Genomic DNA, 17,128 nt, shown 5'->3' with positions numbered 1-17,128 from the left:
ATGACAACAGTCATTGGTTGATTCAGTTATGCAACAATTTACGTTTTAATGGAAACGTCACTGCCCTGTGTTCGCTTCACATGAGTGTGTGTTAGCCAAGAAGAAAGTAGGAAAACCTATCGAAACTCCAGACACGTACCTGAGCTTAACATTCAGTAACACTGTAGTATCTTTCCAGCTATGACAAAAATATAAAAACTGCTTGCATAAGCAATTGTTCGATGTTCTTCCTTACCCTCATGATCATCCGCTATAACTGAGATCCCAAACCTCTTCGGTGACTGTCTGTTATGAGATAACATATCTATTCTGATTCAGGATGTCGTAAGAGGGATGCTATGAGTAGTTGTGTTACAACATCGTCAAACACTTTTTCATGTGCAGCTCCCCATATCCAAACAATTTTCGTCTTCACATATTCCAACAGAGCATATGATGATAAACAATGACCTTCCATGAATCTCCTATAGAATCTGCGGAATGATTGTAACAGTTTTCGACAAGTGGCATAGGGAATTTTTTCTTGGCTTCAAGTTTCTTTGGATTCAATTCAGTATCTCCCAAAAACCGATACCAAATACTTATTAGTACAAGTTAAGAGTGATTTCTGTATTCTTGAAGATCTTAATGATTTTTTCTATAACCTCCAGGTAGTCTTCCACTGCAGTGGACGCTGACAAACTCATCCCCGTAACTTACAACATCGTGTAGTAATTTATTTCCGAGAATCTCTTCCAAAACACTCAAAAATGATACTGGAGAAATCTGAAGGGTAATAGCGATGTCCATAATAATGAAATGCGAAAATTTTTCTGTTGTTGAGATCTAATTTTAGTTACAAAAAACCAAATCAAGGTTGCTGACGTAATTCAAAACATAGCTGCGACACGAAGTCAAGAAGGAGGTACGTGACTACGTCGAAATTAATGTGCAGTCTGGAAAATGCTGAACAGATCGCCTCGGAAGAAGTCACTGAGTGGATGCAAGTTGACTATTATTCCAATATTACGCGTTTCGGACATTGCCGTCATCAGATATCTTGGAGCATCACGTTGCACGTAGATACAAAAGATACGTGTTGTGGTAGTAACGATCATATGCAGACTGCTTACGATCGTTACTATTACAACATGAAAATATTTATATGGGTCAAGTTCTCAGAGTTGTCTATCAAGAGTAAGAATTATGAAAAACGATGTTGCTTCAGAATTCACAACAGAACTCTTGCACGAGCGCACTCAGTTCTTTCCACAACAGATTTTTATCAATATGTGGCATTACAATTAGCCCTTAATTAATAGTTTTGGGTAGTTTTGTAACATTTGTAGCGAGTTACAAGCAGACTGCTTATGATAGATACTACTACAGCATGTAACTTTTATATCTACGTGCAACATGATATTCCGGGATATTTAATAATGGCAGTGTCCGAAACGTGTAATATTGTAATAATAAAGTCAGCTTGCAACCAGTCAACGACTGTTTCCTCAGCGACCTACTCAGCGTTTCACAGACTGCAAGTATAATTCATACCATTACACTTCTGCAAGAATTCTTGGATACTTTCAGGTTGATTTCTTTGCACTTCTTGATCCTGGTACTAGAAAACAGTTTATCACAAGTGGCTTATAAGGTTTGACTTTAAATTCGGGCCGGCCGGGGTGGCCGAGCGGTTCTAGGCGCTACAGTCTGAAACCGCGCGACCGCTACGGTCGCAGGTTCGAATCCTGCCTCGGGAATGGATGTGTGTGTTGTCCTTAGGTTAGTTAGGTTTAAGTAGTTCTAAGTTCTAGGGTACTGATGACCTCAGAAGTTAAGTCCCATAGTGCTCAGAGCCATTTGAACCATTTTAAATTCGGATTAGATTCCCTTTGTTAATCTACGAAGCTCTGAAAAAACCATCAGTACACGTATGTAGAACATCCGGTAGTTCTTCACTCTGTGCTACTGACAAGCCTGCCAAACTACATGTTTGTGTCAGTGCCCTCTGCAACATCTTTACTGTGCTTTTACGTGAGCGTAGACACCAAATTATCTAACTGTACTGGAACATCGGCGTCTCAAAATGTCATACCCTCTTCTATATCACTAAAAAATCCAAAAGATCATCGCTAAATGTCCTTCACAACTAAACATCAAATAGCCTTCTCAAACATTTTTAGATCTTTTCTCCACAGGCCAGTCATTTCCAAAATTTCAATGATTAAATAATCAATATACCAGCTTCGAAGTGGTCAGTCAAAAATTTTATGTAATTAGAGGTTGCCCAGCATCAGCACAACTTTGGTTGTCTATTGCTGTCTCAATGTGGACACTATTAAAGGAACGCGTGCTAGTACCCAGAACAACCCTGAGGCGCTCAAATAAGTATTTAGAAATTGCGACAAGCGTATTTCCTGAATTAATCAGTGCTTGTACATAGACACTTAATTTCGGCTACTGGCATCACTCATTTGATTTTTCTCTAGCATCAAATCTCCCCTGACGTATCACTTAAATTTGTACTCGTATTTTATTGTGTTATTTTTCTGTATGACACATCGAAACAGGTCCACTCGGAAACCAAAGTTCGTTTAACGGTCGATGGGCTTAATCTTCAAGTTCTGAATCAGTGTATCAGATCAAAGAATGACAACGAATCATTATTTTAACATTCACCTGGCAGTTATCTTGCACGTAATCTAGCTGTTGCTGAATTTTCGTCTTGTGTAATCATGGCTTATTGGTCTATTATCATTTCATAAAATTTACCAGATGAAAATATTTATTTGGTTCAAATTCTTTGAACTGTCCATGAACAGTAAGGGTTGTCAAAGACATCATTGCCGGCCGGAGTGGCCGTGCGGTTCTAGGCGCTACAGTCTGGAGCCGAGCGACCGCTACGGTCGCAGGTTCGAATCCTGCCTCGGGCATGGATGTGTGTAATGTCCTTAGGTTGGTTAGGTTTAATTAGTTCTAACTTCTGGCGACTCATGACCTCAGAAGTTAAGTCGCATAGTGCTCAGAGACATTTGAATTTGAAAGACATCATTGCTCGAGAAATTGACAACAGAGCTCTTGCAAGAGCGCGCTCATTGCTTCCCACATCAATTTTTTACCAGTATGTGGAACTAAAATTAGCCGTTCATTAACGGTTTTGGATAGTTCCGCAACATTTTAGTGAGGTATAAACACTACTGTTGTAGACCTGAAACCAATATCAGAAATGATATTTTTATACGCTTGATGTGTAAATTGTGTGATAACATTAGTAAGTGGTTTTCAGTGGTTGCTGTCGCGGTTTGACAAACATTTTTGTATTGTCTATTTAGATTTCCGCCACAGCTGCATATAATTTTTAATTGTGAGTAGTTTCGAATGCTTATTTTCAAAATGTTACCTATATCAGAAGACACAATATTGATAAAAACCTCAAATACATAATGTTAAGTTACATAAATAGTTTCGCAGCATTCCTTATGCATAGATTACAGTAGTATAATAAACAGGTTATGACATACCCACAACTCCAATGATTGTAACATACTTCCAATAGAATATTCAAAAGACTTGTTCATACATAAGGTCAACATAACAAATGTATTTAGGAGATCCCGACAGGTTTCTCGGTTTTTTACTACGTATTCATGCGTGCTGTCTTGGTTCATAGCCGATAGTAGCTCATAACCTCTTTTTCACTGTGTGTTCATGGACGCTGTCTCCATTTACAGTGAATAATATCTCAAAATTTCATATTTACATTCCCACAAAATGTTCAGAAATGTCCATTGTAAAACTGTTCTAATTGTCGTCAAATGTTGTAGTGACAGTACATTTTCGGTTAAAACTTAAAAACTGTATTCGTGACGTTACATTAATTACCACCAGCTATAGGTGCTGCCGCACATACATTTTTATAATTACTATTTTGATTCGTCGTTAATCATTCTGAATTTTATAAACAATGGTGTCATGGATGTTGGGTTAAAATAATAATCCTTTAGCCACAGCTTTCAAAGATCCTGACGACAGCAGCGTGCGCTGTCACAGACTGTTGCTCTCTGCTGATCGCAGCATCGCTGCTCTTCGGCCGTCTGCCGGCTGCTACGCTTTTAAAACATTCTGATAATTATGAAGTTAAAGTTAGATGCATTTATAATCTAAGAAAATAATAAAGTAATAAAAAGTAGTGTCCATAACTTCACAGTGTCGTAAGCTCGACTTTCAGCTCAGATTTCCCACTGTCAGTATACCGGGGAAATTTTACAAGTTCCATTATCTTATTACAGCTAGAATATGTTCTACGTTTAGAAAACTGAAAGCAGACTGCAGTGGGTCCAAAACCTAACAGTTAGATTGCATAACATCAAAATAAAGTTGGCAATAATACTAATCCAGAATGAAATTTTCACTCTGCAGCGGAGTGTGCACTGATAAGATGTTCCCTGGCAGAATAAAACTGTATGCAAGACCGAGAGTCGAACCCGGGACCTCTGCCTTTCGCGTTTAAGTGCTCAACCGACTAAGCTTCCCAACCACAAGCCAAGACCCCTCCTGACAACATTACTTTCACCAGTACCCATTCTCAGCGAAACTAGCAAGATTAACACTTCTAGAAGAAAGGATTCTTCGGAGACACGGCTTAGCAACGACCTAGGCAATGTTTCCAGAATGAAATTTCTGAGAAATTTGAAAGGTAGGAGATGAGGTACTGGCGGAAGTAAAGCTGTGACGAGGCGTCGTGAGCTGTGCTTGGGAAACGCAGTCGGTGGAGCACTTGCCCGCAAAAGACAACGGGCACGAGCTCGAGACTCTTCCTCCACACGGTTTTAATCTGTCAAAAAGTTTCATTACTAATAAGAATAATAATTAAATTCTTGTGCGTCTGTGTTAAAAAGCTTGATGTGGAATTTATTATCATGTTCCCTACTCATTCCGTTAGGTACCCTGGCAATGTTTTATTTATAACAAGAGAAATTTGATGGAAGAAAGAAATTTAACTCATTTGTTTAAATAGTTAGCGAAACACAACTCGGCTTACCACATCTGTGTACTGCAAGAAAAAAATTAGAAAATTCGCAAAAACGGTAAACACTCAGCTAGACTGTTGAAAATTCAAACCACAAATTGTTGTGGTTGTTGTTGTTGTGCTCTTCAGTCCAGAGACTGTTTTGATGCAGCTCTCCATGCTACTCCATCCTGTGCAAGCTTCTTCATCTCCCAGTACCTACTGCAACCTACATCCTTCTGAATCTGTTTAGTGTATTCATCTCTTGGTCTCCCTCTGCGATTTTTTCCCTCCACGCTACCCTCCAATACTAAATTGGTGATCCCTTGATGCCTCAGAATATGCCCTACCAACCGATCCCTTCTTCTAGTCTAGTTGTGCCACAAATTTCTCTTCTCTCCAGTTCTATTCAATACCTCCTCATTAGTTATGTGATCTATCTAACTAATCTTCAGCATTCTTCTGTAGCACCACATTTCGAAAGCTTGTATTCTCTTTTTGTTTAAACTATTTATCGTCCATGTTTCACTTTCATACATGGCTACACACCATACAAATATTTTCAAACGGCTCTGAGCACTATGGGACTCAACTGCTGATGTTATTAGTCCCCTAGAACTTAGAACTAGTTAAACCTAACTAACCTAAGGACATCACAAACTTCCATGCCCGAGGCAGGATTCGAACCTGCGACCGTAGCGGTCTTGCGGTTCCAGACTGCAGCGCCTTTAACCGCACGGCCACTTCGGCCGGCACAAATATTTTCAGAAACGACTTCCTGACACTTACATCTACACTCGATGTTAAATTTGTTCTTCTTCAGAAATGCTTTCCTTGCCGTTGTCTACATTTTATATCCTCTCTACTTCGACCATCATAAATTAATTGGGCATAATTCACTGTTCCTCAGCATAATGAGAGAGGCTCTGTCGCGGAAAGCAGTAAAAGACTGCTATAAATCGTGGCGCAAGGCGTTTTCGGACCGTTCAGATGGAAGAGCGGCACTTACTGCTTGGAATCGAACTTTCACCTCAGAAATCCATTAGATATGAAAATACACTCCTGGAAATGGAAAAAAGAACACATTGACACCGGTGTGTCAGACCCACCATACTTGCTCCGGACACTGCGAGAGGGCTGTACAAGCAATGATCACACGCACGGCACAGCGGACACACCAGGAACCGCGGTGTTGGCCGTCGAATGGCGCTAGCTGCGCAGCATTTGTGCACCGCCGCCGTCAGTGTCAGCCAGTTTGCCGTGGCATACGGAGCTCCATTGCAGTCTTTAACACTGGTAGCATGCCGCGACAGCGTGGACGTGAACCGTATGTGCCGTTGACGGACTTTGAGCGAGGGCGTATAGTGGGCATGCGGGAGGCCGGGTGGACGTACCGCCGAATTGCTCAACACGTGGAGCGTGAGGTCTCCACAGTACATCGATGTTGTCGCCAGTGGTCGGCGGAAGGTGCACGTGCCCGTCGACCTGGGACCGGACCGCAGCGACGCACGGATGCACGCCAAGACCGTAGGATCCTACGCAGTGCCGTAGGGGACCGCACCGCCACTTCCCAGCAAATTAGGGACACTGTTGCTCCTGGGGTATCGGCGAGGACCATTCGCAACCGTCTCCATGAAGCTGGGCTACGGTCCCACACACCGTTAGGCCGTCTTCCGCTCACGCCCCAACATCGTGCATCCCGCCTCCAGTGGTGTCGCGACAGGCGGGAATGGAGGGACGAATGGAGACGTGTCGTCTTCAGCGATGAGAGTCGCTTCTGCCTTGGTGCCAATGATGGTCGTATGCGTGTTTGGCGCCGTGCAGGTGAGCGCCACAATCAGGACTGCATACGACCGAGGCACACAGGGCCAACACCCGGCATCATGGTGTGGGGAGCGATCTCCTACACTGGCCGTACACCACTGGTGATCGTCGAGGGGACACTGAATAGTGCACGGTACATCCAAACCGTCATCGAACCCATCGTTCTACCATTCCTAGACCGGCAAGGGAACTTGCTGTTCCAACAGGACAATGCACGTCCGCATGTATCCCGTGCCACCCAACGTGCTCTAGAAGGTGTAAGTCAACTACCCTGGCCAGCAAGATCTCCGGATCTGTCCCCCATTGAGCATGTTTGGGACTGGATGAAGCGTCGTCTCACGCGGTCTGCACGTCCAGCACGAACGCTGGTCCAAGTGAGGCGCCAGGTGGAAATGGCATGGCAAGCCGTTCCACAGGACTACATCCAGCATCTCTACGATCGTCTCCATGGGAGAATAGCAGCCTGCATTGCTGCGAAAGGTGGATATACACTGTACTAGTGCCGACATTGTGCATGCTCTGTTGCCTGTGTCTATGTGCCTGTGGTTCTGTCAGTGTGATCATGTGATGTATCTGACCCCAGGAATGTGTCAATAAAGTTTCCCCTTCCTGGGACAATGAATTCACGGTGTTCTTATTTCAATTTCCAGGAGTGTATATCCAAGGAAGCAATGTTGCATGTTCTCTCTGCCCTCATTGGGCTTACTGCATTATCCATATTTTTACAATTACATCGAAGTATCCCTTTACTACGGTTTCATAATAACATGCGTCAAGCCGGCCAGTGTGGCCGAGCGGTTCTAGGCGCTTCAGTCTGGCACCGCACGACCGCTACGATCGCAGGTTCGAATCCTGCCTCGGGCATGGATGTGTGTGGTGTCCTTAGGTTAGTTAGGTTTAAGTAGTTCTGAGTTCTAGGGGACTGATGACCTTAGATGTTAAGTCCCATAGTGCGCAGAGCCATTTGAACATGCGTCAGTACACCGGTAGTAAAAGGCTTCTGTGGGAAATGGGATATTCCTTGAAGTTAGTGGAATTTACTTGTTACTATCGGGTGTGAAGTTGCTTTGGTGAAGCATCTGCTACGTTGATAAATTATTGACGCCGAGTAAGAACAAGCCACTTCCAGCGTCACCCTACATCAGCAGCAATACACGAAGTTAAATTTCTAGTTTACGTTAGTGTGTATTAAGCACTCCACCCAGTTACGCATATCCCCGTTAAGAATTATTCTGCAGAGAACGCACTCCAGCCTGCAACGGACATAAATACTAGGCGTAAGTCTCAAGAAGTCACGTCAGCTCACACGGTCTAGATCTCTGAGAGCAATAGCTTGCTGCACTTAACGTCTAATTGTCGCACTGCTGGGTTGCATCATTCGTTCAGAATGCCACAAGTGCCTCTTCAGAGAAAAACAGCATATGAAACATACAGCTCACGGTAAAAGCGCTCCACTAACGCAGAAGTTCAAGAGGGCACTGTGATGCCCAAATACCCAAATACCCTGCACTCATTTCTACATGTGCTAGATTACGTGCAAAATGTTCGTAGTCGAAGTTCAAAGGTAGCGAGAAACAATTATTTTGTGCTATTTAGACGTAAGGTTGGGAAAGGTTGTATTATCATTATTCCGTGTTTTATATGTTTTTTGCTTAAAAGAAAGACTGCTTACACTGATCACAAGAAACGCACTAGAATTCCTATGGATGAAATATTATTATTCGGGAATGATTACCTGATAACATCGAACACAGAACTTCAGCATTACAACAATGAATCCACATGTATCAATAAAATCATCAACTGGTAAAATAAGTTAAATAATTATTCAACACGTATTAATATTTAGTATAATTCAAGGAATACGTTTTTTATGCTTGTAATCAAATGGAACGGGTCAGGAAAGAGAAAGGACACACAAGAGAGTAAACTGAAGATTTAAAATAAGTGTCCTAAAGTAAATTTCCATGGTACAGATAAGCCTGACATCGTGAGTCCTCGATTCAGGACGCTGCGTATCTGTGCCCAATTGATTGGGAAGTAGTCCCTTTGTTAACGCGCAGTATACAACAGATAAAGGAAAGCTAGTTTTATTGTCAATAGACTATTCATGTTCTCTCTACTTTGGCCAAACTTAGTTATTTTGTTACCTCAATAGCAAAACTCGTCTACTTATTTTACTATCTCATTTCCTAACCTAATTCCCGGAGTATTGCGTGATTTAATTCGAATATATTGCATTCTCCTTGATTTAATTTTGTTGATATTCATCTTATAAACTCTTTTCAATAAATCAACCGTTAATTTCAACTAATGCTCCAAGTTCTGTTCCGCCGCTGGCAGAATTACAACGTCATCGGCCAAACTCTTTAAGTCTTTATTTCCTGAACTTTAATTTCCTTTCCAAATATCTCCGTTTCCTTCCCAGCTTGCTCAGTATTCAGACTGAATAACCTGTCATTCACTTCACAATTACTCTTTTCTTTTCATTTCATTCGACTCTTATAATTGCAGTTGATTTTCGAAGAAGTTGTAGATAGCTTTTCCCTCCCTGTAGGCCATGGCTGCTGCTTTGAGAATTCGAAAGCGTGTATTACAGCCAATATTGTCGAAAGACTTCTTTAAATATACTAAGCCTGTAAACTTCGGTTTGCCTTTTTTTCACCCTATTTCCTAAGTTAAGGCGTAGGATCAGTGTTGCCTCTCATGTTACTACATTTCTCCGAAATCCAAACAACTCTCCTCCGCGGTCGACTTCTACCGCTGTTTCCCTTCTTATGTAAATAATTCTTGTCTTTTTTTCGCAACAATGACTTATTCAACTGATGATTCTGTATTATTCGCACTTCTCTGCACCTGTCTTCTCTGGAACTATAATTATTTCAGATGAAAGGAATTTCGCGCCTCTCAAACATATTGCGTATCAACTGTTTCTCACGTCATGAGTACAAGTTTTCTGCAGATGTCATTTCGCGTATTTGCCAACATGCAAGCATAAAATAAAAGTGAATAGATCTAAAATAATACCTTTTGGGAGTTTCTGGATTCTCTCATAGGAACTTTCAGTTGTGTGTTAATACGTAAAGAACCTGCTGTATTTAATGGCAGAAAACATCTTTGAGTGCACGTAATTAAATATGAGCCGAACATGGAGGTATTTAATTCGTCCCTCAAAATCATCTCAGATGAACGCCAGGACTATCAAGAAAAAGGAGCACGATACAGAATCACAGTTTTTCTAGAGAAACGATATTGTTAGAATAATAAGTCTCGCTTCAATGCTTCTTCAGTACAGTATAAGAGATGTATTTCACAGTGGCGAAGATGAAAAGTGTACATAGCTCTTAAGGTAAGCGCCTTAGAGCTCACGTTTACTGGACACTTTTTTCTTGTTTTGGTCCTCACTGCCACCTCTCAAAACATGGAAAGCAAAGAGTTTGCAGTAGAAGAGATTTGTCACACATAGTATCGAAGATGAAGTATTAGTAGCTCTTAAGGTAAGCATTATAGAGAGTATACCTTGTAAGCATCCATCTTTGCTTCGCTTGATTATTTCTGTCATATTACTGAATATTAACCATACTTCCTGAGGCACCCTGTATATTAAGAATGTGCCGTAACATCTTCACAGACATATGACGTAAGGACAATTGTTCAAGAAGCTTCCTTTGTCATATCTTCCGTCGTTTCCTCTCTCCGTACCGTGTTTCCACAAAATAGTTCCTACCTTGCATTTATAGTTTCGTTTACGATGTTTTCACATCACGGTCGTTATATTTACAAGAAAGATCCTTCGAAGCTGCAGGACGAATTTATGTGCTGTCACTTGTCCATTTAACACTGCTTCTGCAGCGAATTACATGCAGACTAGTTGATTACGGCCAACATTTACCAGATGAAAGCAAAATTAAGAATGGTAAGAGTGGGCGTGATAACCTCTGTATTCACTATCCCCAAAAATATGAGTGATACCAAAAGCGGAACATCTGACGAAAGAGAAATAGAACATCATTGTGGAAAAGGGAGGGATGGTAAGAGAGGTGGAAGGGGGGTGAGGGGAATTAACGAAATCAATGTGTGTTAGGCGTCCATGCGAACTGATTAGTTATCCAAGCCCCACAGCCGGCCGAGAGCTGATGCGATGCGTACTTCCTCATTCGATTTTCGTTCCATGATTACCTAGACTGACGCTCGAGCTACTCATGTGTCTGCAGTAGACAGCTGTCAGTACTAATTCTGTCTCGTTTCTAAACTGCTGCAACTAAAGCGTCAGTAGCACACATCCATTGCATAGATGTGAACGTTACGATACTCCTTTTTCTGTGAACTACATTTCATGTTCACAGAATTTCTGAATCACTGCTAAGCTGCTGAATAACTGCACAATCTGTTCACCTCAATGTGTCTCTTACAAAATCGATAGCATTCCTAAAAAGAAAAAAAGTTTCTGTGCCACTGAAATTAAAAGAAACCAGGTCATGGAATATCTCATCTTAAGATAAATGAGTAAATGTGTAACTTCCTGGCAGATTAAAACTGTGTGCCCGACCGAGACTCGAACTCGGGACCTTTGCCTTTCGCGGGCAAGTGCTCTACCAACTGAGCTACCGAAGCACGACTCACGCCCGGTAGCCACAGCTTGGAAGGTAGGAGACGAGGTACTGGCAGAAGTAAAGCTGTGGGTACCGGGCGTGAGTCGTGCTTCGGTAGCTCAGTTGGTAGAGCACTTGCCCGCGAAAGGCAAAGGTCCCGAGTTCGAGTCTCGGTCGGGCACACAGTTTTAATCTGCCAGGAAGTTTCATATCAGCGTACACTCCGCTGCAGAGTGAAAATATAGTCTGCCTTCGGCGGTGCTACGGCACGGACGTCTGTTTACGTCCCTGCCGGAGAAGTTCGCGCTCGCGCAGTTGTTTACCTCTTCGGCGTACTCGTGCGTTTAGAAGACTCGATATAGAATGGCACATGCATACCGAAAGTCGACTCTCAAGATTAGTTTTTCGAATGAATATGCGAGACCGAAAGCCTACGAAATAGAAAGGTTCCTACGAGACGAAGTTAAACTTGACTACAACGAACTTATCGGAATCCACCTCTCCATAGTGAGCAGTGTCGTTTACGTCAAGCTGATTAACGATGCAGTATGTGACAGAATCATCCGAGATACTAAACATGGACTCAAATTTCGTCACTCTGATGGACATGTTGGAGAAGTAACTATTGATCACGCAGGACTGGGCTTACGAAACATACGTATTTTCGAACTTCCCTTCGAGGTTCCGTCTGACTTGGTCGTTGACGCCTTACGCCCATATGGAAGAGTGCTTAGCCACGTTGAGGAAAAATGGTCCAACTTCACGACTTACCCCGTTCTCAATGGGGTGCGTCAAATCAGAATAGAACTGACACAACATGTACCCTCGTACTTGTTCATCGGCGGATGCAGAGCTATAGTCATATACGATGGACAACCCAAAACATGCTCTGGCTGCGGGAAAGAGGGCCACGTCCGTTCCGAATGTATGCAGCGGAGGATAGTGCAAGTTCCAAACGGCGAACCCGTACCTCCGTCCACGTTGACGCCGCTGCCACTAACGTATGCGGACGCATTTCGAACGGATCCCATCCCGAAGAATGACCAGCTACAGAATCCTGACAGTTTACGGCAACCGACTGCGGCAGAGACCGCCTCCAGTGACGAAACGACGCACACCTCTGCCGCTCCGGCGCCGACGACGCACTTAACCGAGCGGGAAGGATCGGTAGGAGAAATGGAAATTGATCCTGCTGTTGTGCCGACAGCTGCTTTCGTCCCTGAGCACCGGGAGTCACTTCCGCACTCGGATACGGAGGCGCACACGCGCAAACAACGATCGCCGAAGCGCCACAAGAAACGACGGCTAGCGCCGTCGGATACCTGCTTACTGCAGTCCACGTCAGACGGACTTGGGTGTGACGTCGATCCAGTGCTTCCGGATGCGCAACGGGAGGTTATACCTCCCACACAGCAGTACGACGCGAATCATGCTACACAGGGGTTGAATGCAGACACACCGGACGGAAAGCCGACGGAAGGAGACCCTCCACCCACCGCAGCAACGCCACCGCCTTCGGTCAGCCCGGCCGGAGACACACGACGGGAGCTGGACCACCAGCACAGGAACTGGGCCGACGAATCCGATACTGACCCCCACACCGACGACGCACCCGCCATGGCGAGTGCTGCGTCCACCGGATGTTAACCGCGCAGAAGATGCAGACTGACGCACAGACAGCATGTCACCGGGCAGAAGCACACAAATTAACATAAGCGTTCATGTGCGCTTTACGCACTGCGGAACAGCGGCAGGCATATCGAACAGCCTCTATTAATATTAATACGATCAGAACGCCTGTCAAATTGCAATTATTACGAGACATGTTGCATGCGTCAGACGTCGACATCGTTCTGCTGCAGGAAGTATGTGTTGAGAGCTTCCCCGACCTCTATGAGTACGATACGTACATTCCACCTACTACCGACGGCGGCAGCGGAACAGCGATACTTCTACGTAGCGGCATAGTAGCCGAGGACGTGGTGTACCTGCCGTCAGCGCGAGGACTGGCGCTCACGGTGCTGGGAGTACGGGTCGTTAACATTTACGCACCGTCGGGGTCAGACAGACGGCGAGACCGATCCCGATTTTACGCAGAGGAGATTGCAACACTATTCTTAGGTCGATATGAACATGTATTATTTGGAGGCGACTTCAACTGCGTGCTCGCACCAAAAGATCAACACCCACGTTATACTTCGTGCCCGGAGCTGCGGCAACTCATACAGGACATGAATCTCATAGATACGTGGGAGAAGATACATGGCCACAGACGTGGATACACCTACGTCACGAGTCACTCTGCAAGTCGTCTCGATCGCATTTACGTAACACGTCGTCTCGAACCTGCGATCCTCGATGCGGAATTGTGGCCTGTCGCCTTTTCAGATCACATAGCATATATATGCACGGTCTCCCTGAGTCGTCAACAAGTGTGGAGGAGTCGCAGTGTTTGGAAACTGAATACAGCACACCTTAGGGAACCTGAGTGCAGACGCTTAGTCGAAGACACTTGGCATGTATGTGAACGACGCCTCCCGACATATCCGACGACGTTGCAGTGGTGGCTGGAATGCGTTAAGCCTGCATTGCGCCGAGCGTTAATTGCATACGGAAGAGAGCAGATGATGTGGAGGCGATACACGACGGAATTTTATTTCACGATGCTCCGCGAACTTTCTGTACAAGCACCTTCACAGGAGCGTCGTGCCGGTATAAAACGAGCACAGGCCCAAATAATTTCCATAACGCGCCGCCGACTGGAGGGTGTCGCAATCCGTGCAAGGACCTTTGAACGAGTTCGTGGAGAATCCCCGTCGATGTATCACGTTATCAGAGAAAAACAACGTAGTCGCAGAACCTTAATACAGACGGTCGTACTGCCAGATGGTCGCCGCATGACAACGCAAAAAGACATTGCCAACGCTTTCGTGGAACACTACGGTCATCTCTATGAAGAAGCGGAACACGATCAGGCAGCCTTTCATGAGGTCCGACGAACGCTCTCCGCGTGTCTCGACGAGTCGGCCAACCTGGAGTTAACAGGTGAAATCACAGTTGACGACGTAATGGAAGCGATTCATAAGGGAGCGTCGCACAAATCGCCGGGGCCCGACGGGTTTCCGTTAGAGTTCTATCGTACATTTCAAGATCTCATGATTCCACGATGGACAGCCATGTACTGCGAATTGATGTCTCCCAACGTGCCTCTTCCACCCTCCTTCGTCGAAGGAATGATCATCCCCATCCACAAACCATCTGGCGGCACAGGGATACAGGCCTACCGGCCACTGACCCTTCTTAATTGCGACTACAAAATCTACGCCAGGATACTTGCAGCACGCCTTAAACGCGTGATACGCCAAGTGATTTCACTCGACCAAACCCAGCTAGGAGGAGCTAGCAATATACAAACGGCACTCAGCGACTACCGCGATGTTATCGCACTGGCTGCAACATGTCGTCTCCGGGGTGCGTTGGTATCGATAGACTTCGATCGCGCATTTGACAGGCTGAGTCATGCTTATCTCACGGACGTGATGACGAAAATGAAGTTTCCGGAAAGTTTTGTCACCGTCGTCATGAGACTACTCCACGGAGCCGCATCCAAAGTGCTCATCAATGGACGCTTGGTGGGGCCCATCACCATCTCACGATCGGTCAGACAAGGGTGCCCGCTGTCATCGATATTGTATGCCATCGCTGTCGAGCCGCTGCTTTGCGGGCTCCGGAATCGACTCCAAGGAATGACGATAAGGCACAACAAGTTTATATGCCGAACATACGCAGATGACCTAGTGTTTTTAGCACGGTCAGGCGACGAGGCAAGAGCGGCCTTGCATTGGATTAATTTGTATTGTATGGCTACGGGAAGTCGCCTGAACATGGCAAAGTCGGGAGCGATGAACATCGGGAGAGGACTCCCGACAGGAAGTGTAGCACCATTACAGCCGATCAACAAGATGAAATGCCTAGGAATTATCTTCACTACAGACGTTCGACGCACGGCGGCACTGAGTTACAGACATCTTCTGCAAACAATTCGTGCGAGTGTCCGAAGTCACAGGTTAAGGGCACTGGATATGATACAACGGGTCACCTTTGCCAACACTTATCTAGCCTCTCGCATCCCCCACCTGGCACAAGTTCTTCCTATGCCGGTGGTGTTGGCCCGCCGAATCCTGGCGGCACTAGGATATTTTGTGAGCACAGGTCTGCTTTTTAAGGTAGGATACGAAACCCTCACCCTTCCTCGTAGTCGTGGAGGTCTTGGACTAGTCCACGTACGCGACCGAGCAGTGGCTATTTATGTAACCACAATGATAAAGATGTGGACACGACACCAGACAAGTCTGACGGGCAGCTTGATAGACGAACTCGCTCCACCTTCTCGTTCGGCTCCGGTAGCGGTGGCTCACATCTCACCATCGCTTGCCCATATGCGAACCTTCTTTGTGGAACACAGTTATGTACATATGGAACTACCGACTACCAGGACGGCAACGGCACGTGATATATATCACATCTTGACTCGACGACGACCGAATAATGCCGTAGAGCGCCGCCAACCAACAGTTACGTGGTCAGTGGTATGGCGTACAGTGCACCACCCACACCTTGATACGGGAATGCGCGCACTGTGGTATCAGGTGGTAAATGGGAAATACGTGACTCGTTCCAGGTTGCATACAATTCATATGGCGGACGAGCCACTGTGTCCGCAGTGCAATGTTATAGACACTGAGGAGCATCGTCTGATATGCGGTCCTTCGGCGGACGTATGGTGTTTGGTCAAAAAAATGATCGCCTTCCTCCTTCGGGTGGGGCCGCAAACAATAGAACCACGCACACTACTTCTCCCAGATAGGACATATTATCCCCGAACGAAGACAAACGCAGTGACTTGGATTCGAGGCTTGACTGTGCGTTATCTTTTCCGAGACGGCAGTAAGAATGTGCTTGACTTTTGGGCCTTACTACAGGAACATCACTCAAAGCTTATGAGACATCCGAGATATCGAACATATTACGCAAATTTTTTAGGGAGTGCCTTGCTTGTTCCCCACCCAGTTGGGGTGTCCCGGGTAGGAGAATGTAATTATTGTCTATAAGTATCAGAACAAGACAGGACCAGGACAGTGGAGAGGATCCACAAATACACGTGAAGACGTACCCGACACCAACGCGAGGTATGACGGGATTAGCGAGGTACGCGCCTAAAAGAGGAACGTAGAACGTTATTGTTTTGTACTGACAGAAGCAGGATATTTTATTTTATTTTTTTAACTAGTATGTATAAAAAAAGTCCACTTATTTACGTTTCCCAGAAAAATTTTATTTTATAAAGTCATCGTCTTATATATTTAAAGTAACAAATGCTCGAAGCAGTTTATGTTTGTTATTGTTACACCGATTGTAAAAAAAAAAAAAAGTCGGTAGAGCACTTGCCCGCGAAAGGCAAAGGTCCCGAGTTCAAGTCTCGGTCCGGAAATAATAATAATAATAAAAAAAAAAAAGTTGGTAGAGCACTTGCCCGCGAAAGGCAAAGGTCCCGAGTTCGAGTCTCGGTCGGGCACACAGTTTTAATCTGCCAGGAAGTTTCATATCAGCGTACACTCCGCTGCAGAGTGAAAATCTCATTCTGAGTAAATGTGTATTTGTGTTTGTGTTTTCATATTTGATAGTTACTACAAAAAAGATGCAGAAAACTCAAAGTTGATTTTCA

Source organism: Schistocerca nitens, chromosome 2, assembly GCF_023898315.1.
Source record: "Schistocerca nitens isolate TAMUIC-IGC-003100 chromosome 2, iqSchNite1.1, whole genome shotgun sequence".
NCBI lineage: Eukaryota > Metazoa > Arthropoda > Insecta > Orthoptera > Acrididae > Schistocerca > Schistocerca nitens.
Note: the sequence above shows the minus strand (reverse complement) of the source record.